General features: G+C 34.6%; 1 long non-coding RNA gene across 1 annotated transcript in view; it reads left to right on the plus strand.

Annotated features, from left to right (window-relative positions):
• The first annotated feature begins 370 nt into the window (after positions 1–370).
• LOC121069093 overlaps positions 371–20,212 on the plus strand; it is a 31,570-nt gene continuing 11,728 nt past the window's right edge. Inside the window, exons 1-4 of the long non-coding RNA XR_005819254.1 lie at positions 371–526; positions 1,424–1,466; positions 1,999–2,085; positions 14,327–14,423. This is a non-coding gene — a long non-coding RNA (uncharacterized LOC121069093). The remainder of the gene's footprint in view (positions 527–1,423; positions 1,467–1,998; positions 2,086–14,326; positions 14,424–20,212) is intronic.

The following is a 20,212-nucleotide window of genomic DNA, read 5'->3' on the forward strand; positions in this document are numbered from 1 at the left end:
TTTGGTGTTGCATTAATTCCTCCCCCTTCAAATCAAGTAGGTGGTATAATAAACTCAGTGAATTCTTTATATAGATTGAAACATTGAGAAACATTGAGATTGAAACATTGAGAATATACAGTAGTTTTTTTTTTTTTTTAAATGGATGTTGATATCTTGGCATTGCCAACCAAGGAAAAAACATTACCCTAAAAATTTCTAAGAGGCATTTTCTTGTAATTTATAATAGTGGGGGTCTGACATAGAAAACCTTACATTATATAATTCTCTTTTAGCCTCAAGGCACATGAATTAGGCCCAGAGTTCCTGATAGAATTCTCTTCCCACCTCTTTCACTAACTTATCTTAATATTTCTTTGTGCTTCACAATTTGCCAGCATGTTTCCTATGGTGAGAGAAACTGATTTCAAAGAAAAGGAAGGAAGGAAGAAGAAATGGTTCTTTCAGGCACTACTGGAGGGAGTGGCTTACTACTCTAAACATAATGGAAATGTTTGAATTCCCTAAGCCAATGATTTAAATTGAGGTAGGTTTAACTCAAATCCTCTTCAAAATAGGAAGACTGATTTCCCTTCAATTCAGTGAGTGGATTTATTTTTTTTTTAGATTAAGCTTTAAACACTGAAGATGTGTTGGCTGTGTGAGTGTGTTATCGAGCCCTGGCGTACTTGGCAAGGGAAAGTGTATGTCCTAGAAGTAGTGCAGAACATTTTGCCTCCACACACTGTTCTACAGAAATTTTGGGGGAAAGCCAGCAGAGTGTCAAAGCCATAAAGACTGAAGCCTCATTTTTTAAGTTTTTGCTTTCTGCTTTCTCGTCTTTTTTTTTTTTTTTTTTTTTTTTCCTCTAAGAAACAGACAAACCTACCTTAGTAGAATAGGCTTTGTTCCCATGAGCATACATATTTCTTTTGATTCCTACTCTTCCTCTGATCTGTTTTTTTATTTATTTTTATTTATTTTTATTTTATTTTTTTTTAATTTTTTTCTCCTCAGTATTGTAAACTTTCCTTATAGATAGGGAGAAAAGATAAATAATATGGTAAATATTCAAGTCACTGCAGATAAATTTTGGCACCTTGTAGTTATCTAACTAGTTTCAGCTTGTGTCATTTTCACAGTTTTAGAAAAAATGAAAGTAACATCAAATCTTTGGCTATAGGCATAAATAATGGTGCTGCCCCGATATTATCTTATTCTTACAAAAAATACAGCCAGGATTATAAAAATGAGTTTTTAGCTCAAGTATATCCACTTGATTGAGAAGACTGATAACAAGATTGCTACATGCTAGTAAATATAAACTAATAATAAAAGATAAGATTTAAAAGATAAGCGTTCATATACAGAGAAATAGTTGCAGAATCTTCATTCAGCTCTATCGTGCTGTCTTTAATATATTATCATATACATTTATTTCCAGGGGACCCTGGTTATTTAGCATACTCCCTACATTTTGAAGAAAGGTATGTGTTCCAACTGTTCAATGTGTCTTCTTGCTCCCTGTGTTGGGTGGTAAAGAACTAAGAGAGTGAAAACTTTATCATTTGTTCATCAGGGTTTTCTCATGGTAGTGCTAGTATTTGGAAGGTAGTACCTTCCATTGTAAATTATTTCAAGATATGTTTTAATAAAATGTCATGTAATATTAATTGCATGACACTTGACAGCAAGAAGTCTTTGTATTCTGAACTGAACCTTGTTTCAATGATCCACCAGCAAATACCTCTGCAACCCTGGGACCATGTTCCTGTTAAATATTGGAAGTCTACACCTTTTATTTTACTTGTTTTGAGAAACTAGCAGTGTGTGTACACAGCATACAGCAGGCCAAAACCCAGCAAACCCTGTCTTCAGCAGTTGGCTTGTATGAACCTTGCTGCATTAATTCAGGCAAGGGAATGTGTATTCAATGTCTATTCAGCATAATAGAAAAGCTAGAGCGAGGGCTACTAATCTGGGCCAAGCACTTTACTAATTCAGCAACACTGTTTCTAGCATCACAGTTGATCTATGTTGCAGTGGTCATCCATCCCCACAGAAGCTATGGAGGGGCAAGGGAAGCCCTTCTGTAGCCTGCAAGTGGTGGTTTTTTTTTTGTTGTTCTTTTTTTTTTTTTTTTTTTTTTTTTTTCTGAAATGACACCAAAACCAAAAGTGTATGTTACGTGGCTGGAAGTATGACATAAGAACATGTGGGCAGCTGACATCTGCTTTTGCTGTGTACAAGTGTGTGTGTGTGTTTGACTGTGGTGGTGCAGGTGCCAAGACAACCCTGTCGCAGTTTTGTTCATACTGCCTTATTTTACTTTGGAGTAAATTATCCCCAGGTTCACACTTGAAGTTTCCCTGAGAGAAAACTAGCTGTGACAGTTCAAAAGAGAGCCCAGGAGCAAACTGACATACAAGCAGTGTGAACAGTCAATGAACTGCAGAGTGAAGTGAAATTGAGTGCTAAGTTGTTTGACAGCATGCATAGGTGACTTAGCTCACATGTATCTTGTCAACTGTTTCTGAATGGCACTGATGTCCTGAGGAGACATACCCTGAAACACCATTCTCATATCTTGAGTTACCTCTGCAAAGATTCCGGCACAAAGACATGTACACCATTTTCTTTTGCTTTTGAAGACATTTTGATGTCAATATCTTTCATTTGACATACATTTATTCACAGAATAAAACAGAATGGTTAGGGATGTAAGGGACATCTGGAGGTCAGCTTTGTATGTTCAAAACACTCTTGACTCTTCTGTTTTCAATGCATTTCTGGTACAACACCGAAAAATTAAATTACTATTTCTTTTTGTTATAAACAAATATTTCTACAAGAAGGCTTTATATTTAAAGACTGTTCTTTATGTGTCCTGTGATATAAAAAATTTCAAAGTTACTCTTGATAATTTCTATTATCTCTATTCTATTTTAAATATGCCTGTTAATATTTTTCACTTTTTTTTAACCAAAATATCCCACTGCTGTCTAATTTTACCCAGCTACTAGAAAATTGTATTTCTTTCTTTACATTTACCTTCTCTAAATTTCTTTGAGATATTTTACTTCAGTAAAAAAAAAAAATCCAGTAAAAGTATTAGATAATATTAGTATTCATCTTGTATTGTCTAGTCTGTAACTGTCTTTTAAACGGATCCATTTTCTTGGTTCACTTTGTAGAGATCAGACAGAAAAAATAAAACTCAGAGAGTTTTTGAGAACTTGCTTTCTTTTCTTTTTTTTTAATTTCTGTAACCAGAAACAAACAAAAAATCAAACAAAGGCAAAAAACAAACAAACAAACAAACAAACAAAAATCCCACCACAACACCTGTATGTCTGTAACAAATTTGATTTGAAGCATTCCCTTGTTTTGGAAAGGCCTGACATTTCAAACTCTGCTCTTTAAAATACTATTGGAAGAAAATTGTCTAGCAGTAGAATATAAACTTTCAGTTGCTTGAACAAAGTATTATAGGTGGCGAGACTCACATTGAACAGTTAAAGTGAACTTTAAGCAGGAGTTAAACTCCTACACTCAAAACAGCAGTTCAGAGTGCCACTATTAGCACTACTTCACAATGGAGAAACCCATCTTTCAGACTATGAAATTTGAGGTGATCCTCAGTCTCTGGGATACTGCTCGAGGAGTGGGAGGATTTTGCCCAGAACAGTCAGGAGAGAGTCTAACCCCTAAATTTCCAAAGTACCCTTTCTTCATATATGTTTTTTGGTTCAGTGTCTTCTGATATGAAATGAACAAACTCAAAATTCAGACCATACCATTTGTGCTTTGTCTACCAAACTACAGAAATTGCATGCTCTTGTTCAGGCCTGTGAACTCCTGCATACATGGCTGAACTGTAGCTGAACTTCAATAGGAAGGGTAAATCTGAGAAACTGATTTTAATATCTCCAGGTGAATTGATCCCTTTTCAGACTTTCTGGGTAAATTACTGTGCAAAACTGGACAATTAGCCACTGTTAAAGAAAGGTAAGTTTTGTTTGGCTTAATTGGTAGCCTCAAAAGGTAAATCTGCTCCGAGTGAACAAGACACATAACATCTAGAAAAAGGAATGGGAGCTCAGATGCAAAACTGCACTTAATATTTCAGTTAGATAGTTTTAGACAGCTTTTTGTGCAGCCTGTACTTTATTTTTTATTGTACAGAGATGTTAAACTCTTTAAATAAGTGTGATGCCGGCAGTCATTTCATTTTCTGCATTGGGACTACTATAATTGATATTCAGAACTGAATGTGGTTTTCTGATACATTTTATTTCTGGTGTCTTTTATGTAAAAAAATGCAGTCAGGAGTGGTATTATGACACCCTTCCATTGGTACATGAAAACACAGCCATCTGGCATTTATGTTTCATAATTTTGCCCATTTCTTTGCCACAGACGATTTTAGTACTTTGGGGAACCTTCTTTTACTTGGTACTTTTTGTCAGAGTGAAAAATCAATGCTGAAAACCATACAGCCTGTATTAATCAAATCTCTTTTTCACAGCCTACTCCCTGCTGAATGATTTGGTAAGGATTTAAAATTGCTTATGCTGAAGGATTATTCTATAAATATGAAATTTTAAAGAATTGCTGAATTCATCTTGTCACCTGCATGATTTAATCAATTTTGAACCCCTTTTTTCCAGTCAATTTTTTCAATGTTAAAATCTCTTTGCTATCTCTCAGTTTATTAAGGTAATGTCTGTATAGTCATGTTTTTAAAGGAAACACAAACAGAAAACAATTTAGCTGAGTTATGAAGAATCATGCTGTATAGCAATTGTACAGATAGTTGAAAGTTATTTTTTCTCCTTCTCCAAGAGTTCTACTCATTGTCTTCTCTTTCCACTTTCTTATGTTTTTAAAGAGTAAATTGTTATCATATAGTTATCATTCACATTTGTGGACCAACACCATTCTGAAGTACTCATAAGTACTTCTCGTTATTCTACAAACATTTAATACATAAATTGCCATTTTAGGTGCTAATTTGGGTCTACTTTAATCTCCAGGACACAAATCAGTAAATGGCAACAAGAATTGTTCTTATATGAGCATCCCAAGAGGATGTCTATGGTTCTAGGAACTCTTAATCAACTCTGCCACTTTTGGCACTAGGATTGTGGTGATTGCTACTGCCAAGTACCAACAGTAAAGTCTTACTTCCCACACTTAGTTGGTTCACCAGCTCTAGGCCAATGAACATGATCCCATGTATGCTCTGCCTACTTCTTTGCCTTCTGGAAAGGGAAGGATTTTTTTTTTTTTCTTCATATTCTTGTATTCCTTTATCTTAGGTCTCCCTTACTCCAACACATAGGTATCTCATTGAACTAAAAATCTAGCCTTATATAGAGTCTTTTCTAAAAATGTCTAAGTGTTTCACAATGGTTGGAAAGGCAAGGTAAGCTGAGGTCAGAAGCACTTCAGAACATCTGTGAAAAAATATCAATCTCTGAAGTTGCTCAGAAATTAGCTCTAGTCCATCCTCTCCACACTTTTTTTTTTAGCATTTTTAAAGTACTTTCTACTTTGTGACTGTGGCCACATGAGCTATCAGTTTACTTCTATTCTGAAGCTGTATTTTTAGAAATGATCCTGCATTTCTAGAAATGACCCTCATTTCTGGATGTTACATGCAGAGAAGAATGACACAGAGGTACAATCCAGAGATTTTTGCATCTACTATTCCTCTAGACAATGAATTGAGATCTACTTCTCACTGAAAATAAAGCAAAGACACTTTGAAAAACACAGTTATGGATGAAAATGCTGAGGAAGTGTGAAATATAGTGTCAAAAATACTGAAGTGTGGAAGCTCATCTGTATGATATCTGCATTCTCTAGGTATTTAAATTCTTTTTCCCCTTAATAGGGTGAGGGGTTTAGAATGTTATTTAGCTACCTCTCTCTTGTCAGTTATGCCAATAAATAGGGAATTAAACTAAAGGATTATCCATAACATAGATTATAGTTCAAAGCATCATTGCAGAAAACAGCAGTCAGACAAATAGAAAATTAGTCTATTCTCTTGGTACCCTGTGTGTCAGGGATTGGAAGAGAAGTGATAACATTGCCCCATTAAAGCAAGTCAGTACATTTTGAAGCACAAAAAGAAGTTTTAAAAAAGTTGAGAAGCTAGAATAGATAAGCCTTTTTTTTTTTTTTTTTTTTTTTTGTGAGCATAGAACCTATTTCATTTAGTGGCTGACAATCACTCATGTTGCCTTTAGTATTGAACAACACTGGTAATTTTAGCAACATCTAGCAGTCACCGCAGTTAGGAGTATGTAAATATTTTCATTGCAACCAACATTTGTCAGACATGAAGACTTCAGCTATTTCAAACTGTATAAGTAGAGTACTTTTAAAAGATGTAATAACGACCACCACCGCTTAACTTCTTGATCATCCCTCCAAATCCATAAAGTCATTAAGGTCTACATTGGAAAAGTACCCTGTTGCCAAAGTTCCTCAGCAAGTTATTCTGTGAATGGTCACTGAAAGTGTTCAGCTATTAGAGAAAACACGAAGAAACTATTTTTTTAGTCCCAGAATTGAAAATGCTATTTTATTTTTATTTATTATCTTTTCTGTTGAAGATTTTTTGTTCTGTATATAGCTACCACTAACATAATTCCAGTACCCATTCTATAACACCATAATAGATCACCAGTTGGTCAACCTTATTGCCCCTAAGGCAAACCACCTCAGGAAGTCTGGCAAGTTATTTAAATTACATGTCACCAGAGGCTTTATAAGGTTCAGTGAAACTGCCATTTTCTGGCACCAGTGGCAGTAGGTAAGCCCTTTGAGATAGTTTGAAGGATTTGGCAACAATGTGGTTCTTCAAACACTTAAGAAAAATCTTTCACAGAAATTCCATGGGTGGGTAAAATAAGATTTTTTATTATTATTTTTTTAATTTATTTTAGGATTTTACTTTAGTTTATGGTGTTATATAAGACATCTGTGCACCTACAACAGTAGTATCAATTACTATATTGGTGTTAAAACAAAAACTCCCGTACTGAGATAGATCACTCACGCATCTAATAGGCTTTATCTCCACTCCTGTGCCTTGTCCTTGTACTTTTCCTTCTCATTCTTCTCTTCCTTCTCCTTCTCCTGATACCAATATAAATGTTATAGTAGAAGTTACAATGTCCTTCAGCAAATTATTGTGACTTTTATTTTCTCTCTTTTGTTAATATTTTATCATTGTTCTTACTCAATTAGTAACCTTAAATATAAAGATGACCTTATAATACCTGGAGCAACTGTATTAAATAATCAGGATGATTTTCGATTACAAAAAGACTTTGGTTAGCTGTAAGGGTTACTGTACCAAAGTTCTGTTTTCAGTTTTCAAAATACTGTTTTTCATGTACTTTTGTGTTTGCTTGCATGCATGTAAGACACATCCTGTACTTTGCAATCAAGAGAATAAAGGAAAATCAAAGAAATGCCCACCTTAGTGTGCTTAAAAAAATGCTACACATATCTCCCACTGCATTTCTGACTGACAGTTTTTGAAACTAAGATTGACAACATGTAGGATGTAATGAGTGGGAAGACGACTGGAGTGTTGAGCTTATAAAAGAGGTCTGCCTTTAGAATAGCACTAGAAGTTGTTACAGTGATCTGCTAGTGCATTTGAAAAAAAAAATATGATAAGCAGTATCTGTATAAAAGACCTCCCAAATGATGTAAATGTCTCATTTTTTAAATTATGATTTGTATTTGTGGATTCCCACATTCACATATTTGCTTTCTCAGAGCAATGCTGTAACTATTGATATTTTTCATACAAAATGAATATACAGATAGCGGGGTAAAGAGATATAGTAATGACTAGTGACAGGACACCAACATGAGACTGTGCATATACTACTAAGTAAAAAAAAAATAAAGGAATGAGAGTTTCTAAGAACTGCAAGTCTCAGTGTCTGAGATAGGTGAAAAGGACCAGCTCATTTCCACACTGCATAAAGCTATCTAGCCTAGTAGAGGTTTCTCAGATCCACACTGCATAGCACTTGACTGTTTCAGCCAAACCCTTTAGGACTTAAGAGAGCACCTTATTTTACAGGTGTGAGATTTTGTGGCAGGTGTGTTATTTTCCAGATTAAAATGCCTGAACTACTGTGAAAGCTATGTTGCAGCTTCCTAGAGCTTCCTAATTTTTATTAGGAAACTCAAGGGATCATGTATTGGCAGTTTTGATGTGTCACATGAGGATCTGTCATGTGCAACTGGGTGATTAGTCTGTGAGGATGGTATTGGAGGTCTGTGTAGAATATTTGGAGAGAAAACTGGCATGGTTTCATCTGTGTAGACTTCTGGGATCAGTTCATGAAGAAAACTGTTTCCAAAAGCCTGCTCAGACTTTGTCTTGAAGAGAGGTATTTGGAGTAGTCCAAAGCATAATTAGGGAAAGAACTACCAGTTGAGCACGTGTAGATGAGCAGAGGTCTAGATCTTGAGTAACCCCGCTCTTTCACTTATTAGGACAGGTGGAATGGTGGAACTCCAGATAGCAGGAGTCAGGAGTGGCTTCTTTTTACCATTGTACAAAAATTAAATTAGGATTAACTCATACATTAACAACAATGAAAATGAAAAAGCCTCAAAAAGTCACATCATGACTCAAAGCCACAGAAAGTCCTATGCTCTCACATTTCTCTCCTTTTTCAGTTGTGGAAATATGCCAGCATGTATGTCTTTTATGTAGAGCTTGCAGTTTTATATGACTACTCAGCCTGTGCACTGGAGAGAAACATCCAGATGCGCACTTTCTTCTAGTTGACCATTCCCATCTACCTGTAAAAAGGTGAATTAATGGTTCTGTGTAAGCTCCTTGCTTCTAATCTTGGTAGTGGTTTTATAAGCAGCAAATGTAGGCAGCATGAATGTTGAACAGCCTCTTAATTCCTGGTGTGGGCAAAAAGCCAAGATCACAATCTGCCTCTTCAAGACTTGACACATTCACAAAACACTGTAACAGAGTATTGTTTATTTATAGAAATATGGACCTGTTTGAACTTTTCTGCTTTTATATCAGAGGATAAAAGCTGAAGATATCTTCTATAACCTATGACATGGTGTGTCTCCCTCTGAACGCTGGTAATAATTACAGTGCCCAAATGAGTCTAGACCTTTAAGATTCCTATGCTAAAGCAATGCCATCTATCCAATGCATTTTTCTGGTTCTCAGCACTATAGGAAACTCATCTGATTATTATCTTACTTTTTATTCTATTTCTTTTCTATTATACAGAGCCAATTTGTGTCCCTTAATTAAGATATGATGCAGCATGTGGGGTAAAAAACTAACAAAGAGTATAATAAAAAAGTCCTAAAACAGGATTTGTGTGTATTTCAATGTGAAACCTGTTCTTGGGAATTCCAGGATAATTTCCCACATGTAATAGAAATTTGATTGGAACAATTGTCCTGACACTTGTTAGAATCTTGAAACATCGTGAGTCCCAAGCTGTTGGAGTGACTGGACTGTGATGTCTCAATGCAGCAGAACTTTAAAAGCCATATTTTACATATTGGATTTTCAAATAATTGTTAAATATCCATTTGAAAACGTTGTAAAAAACTGGCATGCCTGTGCATCATAGAGAAGTTTGTAGGCCATGTGTACTGTTTCTATACATGCTACCAAGAATCAAAGATATTTCTAAAAAAAAGCCTACTTTCTTTCATAACCGAAGTAAAAATGCTGTGTTAGGAAACACAGCTCTAAACCCTGCTTCTCTCCTTTGACTTGGATTAAATTTGACAAGATATTCAGACATTGGGGCAAGCAGACAACAGTGAAAAAGAGGACATGAGCTGTGACTGACTGTGCTTTTATCACCATTCTCAAGAGGTGACATGGTAATGTTTAGTGGAACCACAGCAGAAAGGACACTTACATCTGCAAGGCACCATCTAGCAATTAATATTTGCAATACCACAGTATAAATTTAATGGGGATAAGTGACTTTGAAACTTTCACATGCTGCTGCGTTGATTGTAGCAGCAGAATCAGGATGCAGGGAACAAGCCTTTCACATCTCTTACTCCGCAACCAGCAATTCAGGGAAAGGTGCTTCAGTGCTTATTTATCTCTGAAGAAAAGCTTTTGTGCACAAAAACTTCTTTTTCTTTGCCAACTTTATCAGTTGGTCTAATGAACAAAATTACCTTTCTCCATAACTTTTGCCCTCTTGTTCCTTAACTTCCAGATACTGCAGAGACCAGAGAAAGAAAAGGGAGAAAGGTTATCTCCCTTACTTTCTTTTCTTTATTCATACAGGCAAGCAGCATAAACCCTCAGTTTATTACAGGTATTCTCCACTATTTCCATATATCTTTTTTCTGCAGTGTAAAAGACATATTTATACCTTTTCATACTAACAGATGTTAATGAAGAGATAAAATGTGTAAATACTAATGTCACCACTCACAGAAAAGTCAAATTCTTAAATTAATACCATTTAACTTTATTGTGTGCCAGTGCAGGAAACAAGGGCACATACAAAATCATTTTCGTCTAAGGAGACTACTTTTCTGCCTCACTTAAGAGCAGGCAGACACAGAAAGATATCCTTATTAGCACAGAGTAAAATAAACTGTAAGAGTAAAAGCGGAAATGGGGAAGAAGCTCTTCACGATGGAGTCAGCCTAATCTTGTTCCTCCTTTAAATGCTACTATGTATATAACATTTTAAACTTGTACTCTAACTCTAGGTCTATTACAAATGATGTATCTTATAGGCTCAATCCAAAACAATCTTCTAAAAAGCTGTTATTTTGACTTTTGGACATCTTTACATATTTGTGTTTTGGGGGAGGAAGCATTTGTCAGGTATGTGCTAATAAGTAATGAAGATTTATACCTTATTTGGGGATGGGCTGTATTCCATCATTTTTCATTTTCTGACATTCTAGCATTTGGGATTTTTTAAACAGGTGAGTAATTTTTGCAAAGGAGAATACTGTTCATAATCGGAGTTGGATGAGGTCCCTCAAAACATGTTTTCAACCCTACATTGATTTTAACAAAATTTATGCTTAAAAATTATTAGGTTATCCAAGTGCTTCGTGAATTTGGAGAATGTATATATCAGTGCACGGATGCCTCAGATACTCTCAGAAATAGTGTAAAATTGTGGCAATTTTCAAAATTATTACTGAGAAAGGTATATATCTAATAAGATTGGTAGATTTAATAACATGTTTTATACCTTTAATTTTTTGTCATTTTTTATCTAACTCTATGAAATATAAGTGATGGAGAACCATGTCCTATTTTTCCATTTTCTTATGCATTAGGGCTATTTTTAATCAAATGAAATATGAATTAGAAAAATTCAGTCATAGTAGAGTGTCACGGACTGATGAAAAAGTAGCTACACCAAATCCATTCAAATATTCATAAAATATTTCACCTTTTCCTAGGGCTGAATTAATTTTTCTTTCCTTTTGCGCTTGTTTGGTGAACTTTTCTCTGCAAGGAATGATTTAGTTATAGTCATTTCATCTCCTGCATCAAGCTACTTGCTTGGTTCTTTGAAACAGGTCAATGAATTTCTGAATGGTGTTAGTTGTGTTAAAATCTTATCAAGGGCACCTGAAGTCCTTCCTAATTTCTAAACAGCTATTCCATATGTATGTATCCTTTTACAGCAGTGCCTAAGTTTATAGGCACCAAAAGGATTAACTGACATCTTGAATGCTTTCACATGTTTTCAGAGGTATTTATTTAAGGGATATAATTATCTATTTCTTACTTATTTCTCTACTTGAGTAAGGCACAACTGAACAGACACCCAGATTTACAAGAGCATTCTGAAAAGACAGTCATAATTCTGATCATTTAGTTTGTAGAGCTGTTCAGTAACTTCATAATTGCTTGCTGCTTATAGCACTTGTCAGGGAAATCTGAAAATTTCCCTTTTAGATTTGCATTATCTTGAGAGAGAGAAAAAAGTCATATCTTCTAAATTCTGGAAAGTCACCTTTCCTTTTCTGCTGAAACTGTAAAGAAACATGGTACAAAAGAAGAAGAGGATATTTGACTCTAAATGGTAAAATAACCTAATCTAAATAGGTCTAATCTAACAAATACTTCTTTTTTTTTTTTTTTTTTTTTTAAACAAAGTTTCTTCCAGTGGTGGTCTAATACAATAGAAACATATTACAATGAACGGGCTTCAGTATTTCCCAGCTGAGACACCAGTTCCCTCTTCTCTTTCTATTCTATTCTGTCCTCAGGGTTTTGCATTTTTTGGGCTACCAAAAAAAAAAAAGAAAAAAAAAAGAAAGAAAAAAGAAAGAAAAAAGGGACAGCAGGTTTCTCCCCCTTTCAGCATGATGATTAAAAGTATGTTCTTAAGATATAATTTTAATTCCTGTGCAGCTGAATAGCTGAATTAGGCATCTCCCTCCCCATCTTCCTAGGAAAGTGCTCTAGCATAAAGTCTTAAGAAAAGATAAAAGACCACTGTCATATTTCCTGTAAAAGAGTCAGCCTCGGCTATCCATCTCAGAAGAAGCTGAGACAGGCTAGGTCTTGGGAAAGACCTACTTAAGAGAACTGACTAAAGAAAAAGGTAGACACCTAACTTAGATATAGTGAATCACAACATGGAGATTTTTGGTGATTTCATCTAGGTTTAATGGAGGTTTTCAGAACCATCACCCCTCCTTCATTGATGAAGGAAGGAATTGAAGCCTAGTTTTTTTTTTTTTTTGGGGGGGGGGGGGGGAACTGGATTTATCCTCACCACTCCAACAGAGATAGCTACCTGGAATTGAAATCTCTCAGTGTGTAAAGTAGTCATGCTGGAAGCCAGCCCCACCCCCCCCCCTTTTTTTTTTTTTGAAAAATTTCTTTTGTTCTTCCTTTATTTATTTTGAAAGTAATTTGAGCTTGAACTTGGAAAACAATGATCCTTTTGATTTTCATGAACACAGAATAAGGCCTTTAATGATAGCATAACATTTCATTTCTTATTTTTCTTAAAAAACAACAGTAAACAACCCACCCACCCAAAATATTTCAGTATTTTGCAAGTGTTATACCAGACACTTCTCTGATGTTCATATCCGACATTTCTGTTTTTCTTAAAAAAAAGAGTATTAAGTACAGTTATATGACTTTCATTTGAAAATCAAAACCAGTTATTACCTTGGAGAAGGATAAAGTAGTGTTTTCTGAAACTTACCTATATCCATGCTCAAATTACCTCCAAGATTAGAAGAAAACACTTAGATTTTTAAAGAAATAACATATGCTATTTAAGTGCATTTTCACAGACAAATGTACCATTGACTGGGTCAAATATTGATAAAAGCTCCATGAAATGTGAATCATTTTCTCCTCAGACGTGAGTATTTCACTCAGTACTAATCTGTAGTGTGCAAAAGAATATTGCTCCAATGTGATCACCCGTTCCCTAAAAAACAGGAAAAAAACAAACAAAAAAAACAGGATGTCATTTGTGTCATTATTTTCTTATTAGCATAAGGGAAAAATCATGGTTAAAGCTGAAGTCTGGGTTTTCCTTTTCTATTTTATATCCTCTAGTGACTTTTTGCTATTATGCTTCATTTATAAGTGTAAAGAAATATATTCAGGTACACCCCCATACGTAGACAGTATTCCCACACTGAATGATTTCACAGGGAATTTATTTATTTTTTTCCTTTGTTTTTCTTCTTTAAATATTAATAGGTTCATCTTTAATAAATAGAGTATATAACTGTTCTCTAAGTCTTGAAAAGAATTACATTTACTGTGTAAAGACATAGAGTTTCAAAATCATATGCTATACTTGAACCAATTATATAGATGACTATTTTCTTCAAAGTAGCTGGCTACTTTTTTTTTCTTCTTTGTTATGAACAAATTTCTTTTAATAAATTGTATATTTGCCCTATTTTCTGCTGTTTCAGCACTGACAACCCAAGGCAATTTCTTTCTTCTTTCAGTCTTAAAACTCACAGACCTATATTAATGGCTTGAGTTTTGGATCCTGCACCACATACTAAGATGCTTATAGAGTGAGAAAGCTTGCAGTTAGACTTTTTAAAAAGACAAAAAGGAGTTTGTTGTGTTTGATAGGTTTTCAGCAGTCTCAGAAGATAGCATCTTGTTTATCTGATTCTGTGCATGAAATGCTTGCCAAAAGAAGTGAGTATTACCTGAGCAATGTTCTTCATAATCCTAAATCAAGAAATAATAACACATTGCTTTACAAATGGCAGAACAGACAATTGAATGGCACTGTCTGATGCTGCTGTGATGTTATCCCTTTTTTAGGTCATTATCTTCAGCAAGACCTTTGCTGTTTTATCAGCTGCAATTTAAAATACAGGTGCTTCTAATGTTCTTTCGAAGACTTACCTGATAATATAAGGTAAAGTGAATTTGGGGTTTAGTACAAATAATTCTTGTTACTTAAATTGCTATTTTCAAAGAGATGCAAATCACAATGAAAGTTCACAATGTACCAACTTTTTGGTTTAATAGTAACGTAACTCCAGAATATAACTTTTTTTTTTTTTTTGTTAATACCATTCAACAGTTTCACTGATGTTACCTCTAATAACATATGAAAACATGATGCTGACTCAAGTAGAAGATGAATCAAGGAGCTGCATTTTCTTTGAATATGAAAAAAAAAGGCAGCTATGAGTGGCTAATATGTTTGGCAGCACTTCGCATCCTTCAAGTGAACATCTTGTCCAGGCCAACTCCTACTATCATCATTCAGCAGGACATTCTTTTCAGATGCAATGGATATATAGTATGTGTTACTCTTCTGAATCATTTTACTCAGAAAAGACAAACTATCACAGCATTTCTCATGCTTTGGGGTTGAATGATTGTCTTATGGGGCTTTCAGTAAGTTCAATAGTTTATTTAAACAGATGTCAGATACCATACCACTTATTCTCCCCTGAAGAAATATAATGTAGATTAGCTTGGTTTTACCTTCAGGTGGCCCATGTGTCATATTTTAAAACAAAACAGCATGGTTTCATTTCAAGATCGAACATATCAAAAGAAGTTAAAAAGAAGATATTTCTTTAGACTACTGGAATTACACCTTTTGTCTCTGACATAGATTTTTTGTTTTCTTAGGAAAATCACTTAAGCTAATTTTTTTAGTAACTATATCTAGAGATCTTCAAATCCAAATTGCTGAGGACTCCCAGTTGCAATTGAAATGAGGTGTTTTGAAGTTATGAAGTACTAGATAATATAAACAACACTGAATTTTATGTAATGAATATAAAATTTGATTAGCCTAAATTTATTTATTCTTTTTTTTTTTTCTTTTCCTTACCTAACAATTACCCCTTACCTTCCATTGCTTCACACAGCAGTTGTGACATTATATTAAAATATACTGGTGAAACATTCAATTAATTCTGAAAAGCCAAAGAATAATTCTCCCTTTAGAAAAAAAGGATTGATTGGTGTTCATTAAGCAAATCTATAGGTCATCTAACTGAGATACTGAAGTGAGGTCTATCCATTCTGTATAGTGAAGAGCCTCCCTGTTCAGCCTGTATTCCAGTCTCTGTTCTCTGCTGTCTTTTCTCTGCTGTGATTTCCAGTCATTCCAGCACAACTCTGTACTATGTCTGGTTGGGATGGAGTTGATTTTCTTCATAGCAGCCCATATGGTCCTGTGTTTAAGATTTGTGACCAAAACAGTTCTGATAACACACCAATGTTTTCACAGTTGTTGAACAGGGCTTGCACAGTGTCAAGGTTTTCTCTGTTTGTTACTCTGACCCCCCAGGGCGTCGGCTGTGGGTTGGGCTAGAAGCTGGGATGTGACACAGCTGGGAGAGCTGACCAGAGTTGACCAAAGGAATATTCTGTACCATATGACATTGTACTCACCAATAAAACTAGCTGCACCCCTCCTTTCCTTTCCTCCTTTCCTTTCCTTTCCTTCCTTTCCTTTCCCCTCCTTTCCTTTCCTTTCCTTTCCTTCCTTTCCTTCCTTTCCTTTCCTTTACGCTCCTTTCCTTTCCTTCCTTTCCTTTCCTTTCCTTTCCTTTCCTTCCTTTCCTTTCCTTCTTTCCTTTCCTTTCCTTTCCTTTCCTTTCCTTTCCTTTCCTTTCCTTTCCTTTCCTTTCCTTTCCTTTCCTTTCCGCTCCCCTTCCCCTCCCTCCCCTCCCCGAGTAGGTGACACCACCTGAGTAGGTGACAGAAAGGGGACTTAGCTGTTGTCCAGGAGTCAATCCACCAGGGATTTTCAGTCCACAGTTCCTGTCTTCCCTTCCACTAATAGTCATGGAAGATTGTTTAATTGTTTAACTCTGATCTCTTCTCCAGACCAAATTCCTTATGCATTTGAATCAAAGAGGTTAATCTTTCGTAATTCCTTTTTGGAGGATAACTCAGGTACATGAAAAGCAGATTCCCATCTTTTAATTCAAGCACTGGGGCTTAAGCCACCTGAGAGCAGGTGTTACCAGGAAATAATCCACTGTTCTCTCCTACCTCTGACATGGATGTTAATTTCCTGATACTTTGGTGTATGCACAGTTTGATCACACATGGAGGTTTGATAAGCGCATACTTATTTGAGTGAAAAATAATCAGAAACTTATTAGGTAAACACTATCAAGTACTTACAAGCATGATCAGTGATCTTTGCAGGCTTATGTCTTTTCTAGACTTGTCAGAGTTTATTTTCAGACCTACGTCTTCACCACAATGGCCTGTCAAATTTCAAAATCCTGTTCCAAAAGAGGAAGATGCCAGAACATTTCAAAGAAAAGGCATCAAGAATATATTAACATAAGCAAAACAATATACATAGTTATTGTTTTCCAGAAAAAGAAACTAGACTTGTATCACTTTATTTCCAAATAAAATTGTATCAAATTGTCATCATTTATCATGCCAGTAAATGTCTGTATAGAATATCTTAGGCCAGGAAGTGGTCAAAAACATTATTGCTAGGTAATATTACCAACCTAGTCAGTTTTGAAGAAGGGCTTCTTATGAAATATACTATACTAGTACAGTAGAGTAAAGAAAGAAAAAGAGTAGAGAAGAAGCTGGGGTGCTAGACACCCTTCTGAAGGCACTGAGCTTCCCTAAATCAAGCATAATAGTGAAGTCGTATGCCTGACAGTTTGCATGTTTCTTATTTAATTTAAAAATTTCTGCATCACTTGCTCTTACAGGCTTAGATTTATATCTAATTTTCTATAAAGTAAAAAAACTTAAATTAGTTCAAAAACCAAGGATATCTTCCTTATCTGATATAGGTGTTGAGGTATCAAGGATCATGCACATTCCTAAGGCTGAGGACAAACATTTAACTATCAATATTTTTCAGACTCTTTTTACTTTTTCTTGCATGTATGGATTCTTTCAAGTATGGATTTTAAAATGTTCAGCATTGATTTAAATCTGCTTCTCTTGTGTAATGGATTTCATAGCCAGATTTACAAAGAAACTGAGGTGTAGCATTGCTAAATTCTGCTAAGGGTAATATCCAGATATAAGGCTTCAAGGATTAATTTACTGTCATTTTTTAAATGCTACTGACTTATTAGTGCTGATAACAGCCACAGAATATTCATGACATAATGTAACATTATATCATGGATAGAGAAAATAATTTCTACAAATACGTAATAATCTTAGGTTTTAGTCTTGCAAGGAGAGCCATTAGTGCAAATCCCTATTCCCATAAAAAATCTAGTGAAAACATGTGAAAAATTGTTGCTGAATCTATTATTTGAACATGGTACAAACATCTCCTTTGTAGTCTTATTACATAGCGGTTAAAGGGTGAAAACAAAATTTCATTTTGCCAGGTATTAGATTACAATGAAATTTTTGTAGTTGTCAGGGTAAAACTAATTACATGGGAATTAATTTTTCTTTTCAGTATATTAAGTGACAATGTATGCCTTTGGAATGAAGTAATAGGAATACATTCTAAAGCCAACATCCAGAACAACAAGCAGCTACAAAGCAATATATGTAAAAAGTAATGAAACTAAGCTGGAAAGTGTAAACTTCAGTGGAAAAATCTCTTGAGATGCAATCTTTTTGCAAAGCTCTTAAATGATTAATGCAAATGGTATTTCACTAGTGGTTGTTTTATGAAATGGGTCAAGAACACATGTTTATAACACACACAGAAATGATGTTAAATTTTAAAGCTCTAATAAATTCACAAGAGCCAGACAAATTTAGGATTAAAACTTTGACTATGTCCACAGTACATCCCCCCGTGCCTTCATAATTGCAATTTTGTTAAGTCTTGAAATCAGTGCCTTTATGTTAGAAGTTAAAGATTTATTGGAAGCCTTATCTTTGAATTTTCATACTTTGGTGGGTTAAAGGCAAATCATTAAAACAACATTAATGTGTTTACTTTTTCTATATTAATTTCATTTTATTAATGGTAGTAGGAAAGGAAAGGAAAGGAAAGGAAGGAAAAAGGAAAAAAAAGGAAAGGAAAGGAAAGGAAAAAAGAAAAAAAAAAAAAAAAGAAAAAGGAAAGGAAAGGAAAAAAGGAAAGGAAAGGAAAAGGAAAAAGAAAGAAAAAAAGGAAAAAGGAAAAAAAAAAAAAAAAGGAAAAAAAAAGGAAAGGAAGGAAAGGAAAGGAAAGGAAAAAAGGAAAGGAAAGGAAAGGAAAGGAAAGGAAAGGAAAAGGCTCAGAGGGAGAAATTCTAAACAACTGCATCCTTTATGTCTTGTATTGTAAAGTTCTTCATGCATGTATTTTGAATTTGTAGAGGTGCAAACTAAATCTAAACCAAAAGCTGCAGAGTCATAGCTGTGGTCTTGCTGGGCTAATGAAACTATATTGTGAGTGAGTCTTTAAGGGTATTTATAGAGACTCCTACTCATGTAAACTAGCACTGCATGCTGTGTGTAGTCAAGCAAATATCATTGAAGTTGTGCTTACAAATGTTCTTTTCTATGAAGACTGCATGATTCAGTCCAGGGTTTAGTCACATTGATTTAAATGACAGAAAACACACACACACACACAAAACAAAACAAAACAAAACAAAATGTGGAGACCACATCCTGATTTGCCTACTTTTGAACTCAACAGAAATAATTTTTATCTTTGCCTCACCCTGGCTTTTGGCTTTGTTGTGGGTGCCAATTATTACCAGTCAATTACAATTATTACAATTATTGTCATCTAAGGAAAAAAACCCTAAGACTGTGGTAGAATAGCATCTTTTCAAAGATTTTACTTTCAATACTTCAATACTATAGTTAAATCTTAAACATGAAATATGTATCCTCTACTGATGACCAAATATTTAAGTGTCTTTTTGTAGTCAGGTAGCAACACAATCTTCTAAAAAGAATCCTTTCCTTTAAGAGGGTTATAGATTACATTGATGTGTATGTTATCTTATTGGTAAGACAATGTTTCTTGCTCACAGATCTTCAAAGTAAGATTTATTTCCACCATAACATTTTATTTTTAATTGTGCTATATTTATCTATATATGTAATTATCTTCTCGTTATATTGAATTGTCAGTTTTTAATTACAGTTGATACTAATTCATTACTTTAATAAATGTTATGTGACACTTTCTTGAGAAAAACTTTTTTTAACAAAGTAGAATAAATTGTGTAATATTTTAGCTTAGGAAGGTTCCTCTCAGTTAATTGTAGAGGCAATTAGCACACACCAAAGAAACTATTGTTGATTTTAAATAATATTTTTTACACTGTAATTTGTTTGTCCACTGACATTTTGTATTTAATATGGAAAATTTGGAAACATGTAAAACATTAGAAAGATTAGCTGGGAAGCAGATCACCAATGCTCTAAGCACAGAAATCACCATAATAGCTGTGAGAAGTTGAGCCTCTGACATTACCACTGTATAGCAGTTAAAAATACAGTCCAAAGAAAAAAAAAAAAGCTCACTCAGATAACAGATCTGTCCTGCAGGATGGGATGTGGGGCAATTGTCAGTGGCTGCAGTCTCAGTTAGATGGACAGCAAAGGCATCTGAGTAACAGTAAAAAAATGGGTCTAGCAGCAGTCCAAAATGGAGACAGCATTAATTGTGTCTTCATGTGGAGGAAATGCCAAGCTAGACAGCAGAGTGTGTGTATGTATTTTTTTCTGTTTTTGTTTTGTTTTTGTTTTTGTCAATTAGTATGCTTTGTATGTGCAAATAAA

This window comes from Cygnus olor, chromosome 4, assembly GCF_009769625.2.
Source record: "Cygnus olor isolate bCygOlo1 chromosome 4, bCygOlo1.pri.v2, whole genome shotgun sequence".
NCBI classification, from domain to species: domain Eukaryota; kingdom Metazoa; phylum Chordata; class Aves; order Anseriformes; family Anatidae; genus Cygnus; species Cygnus olor.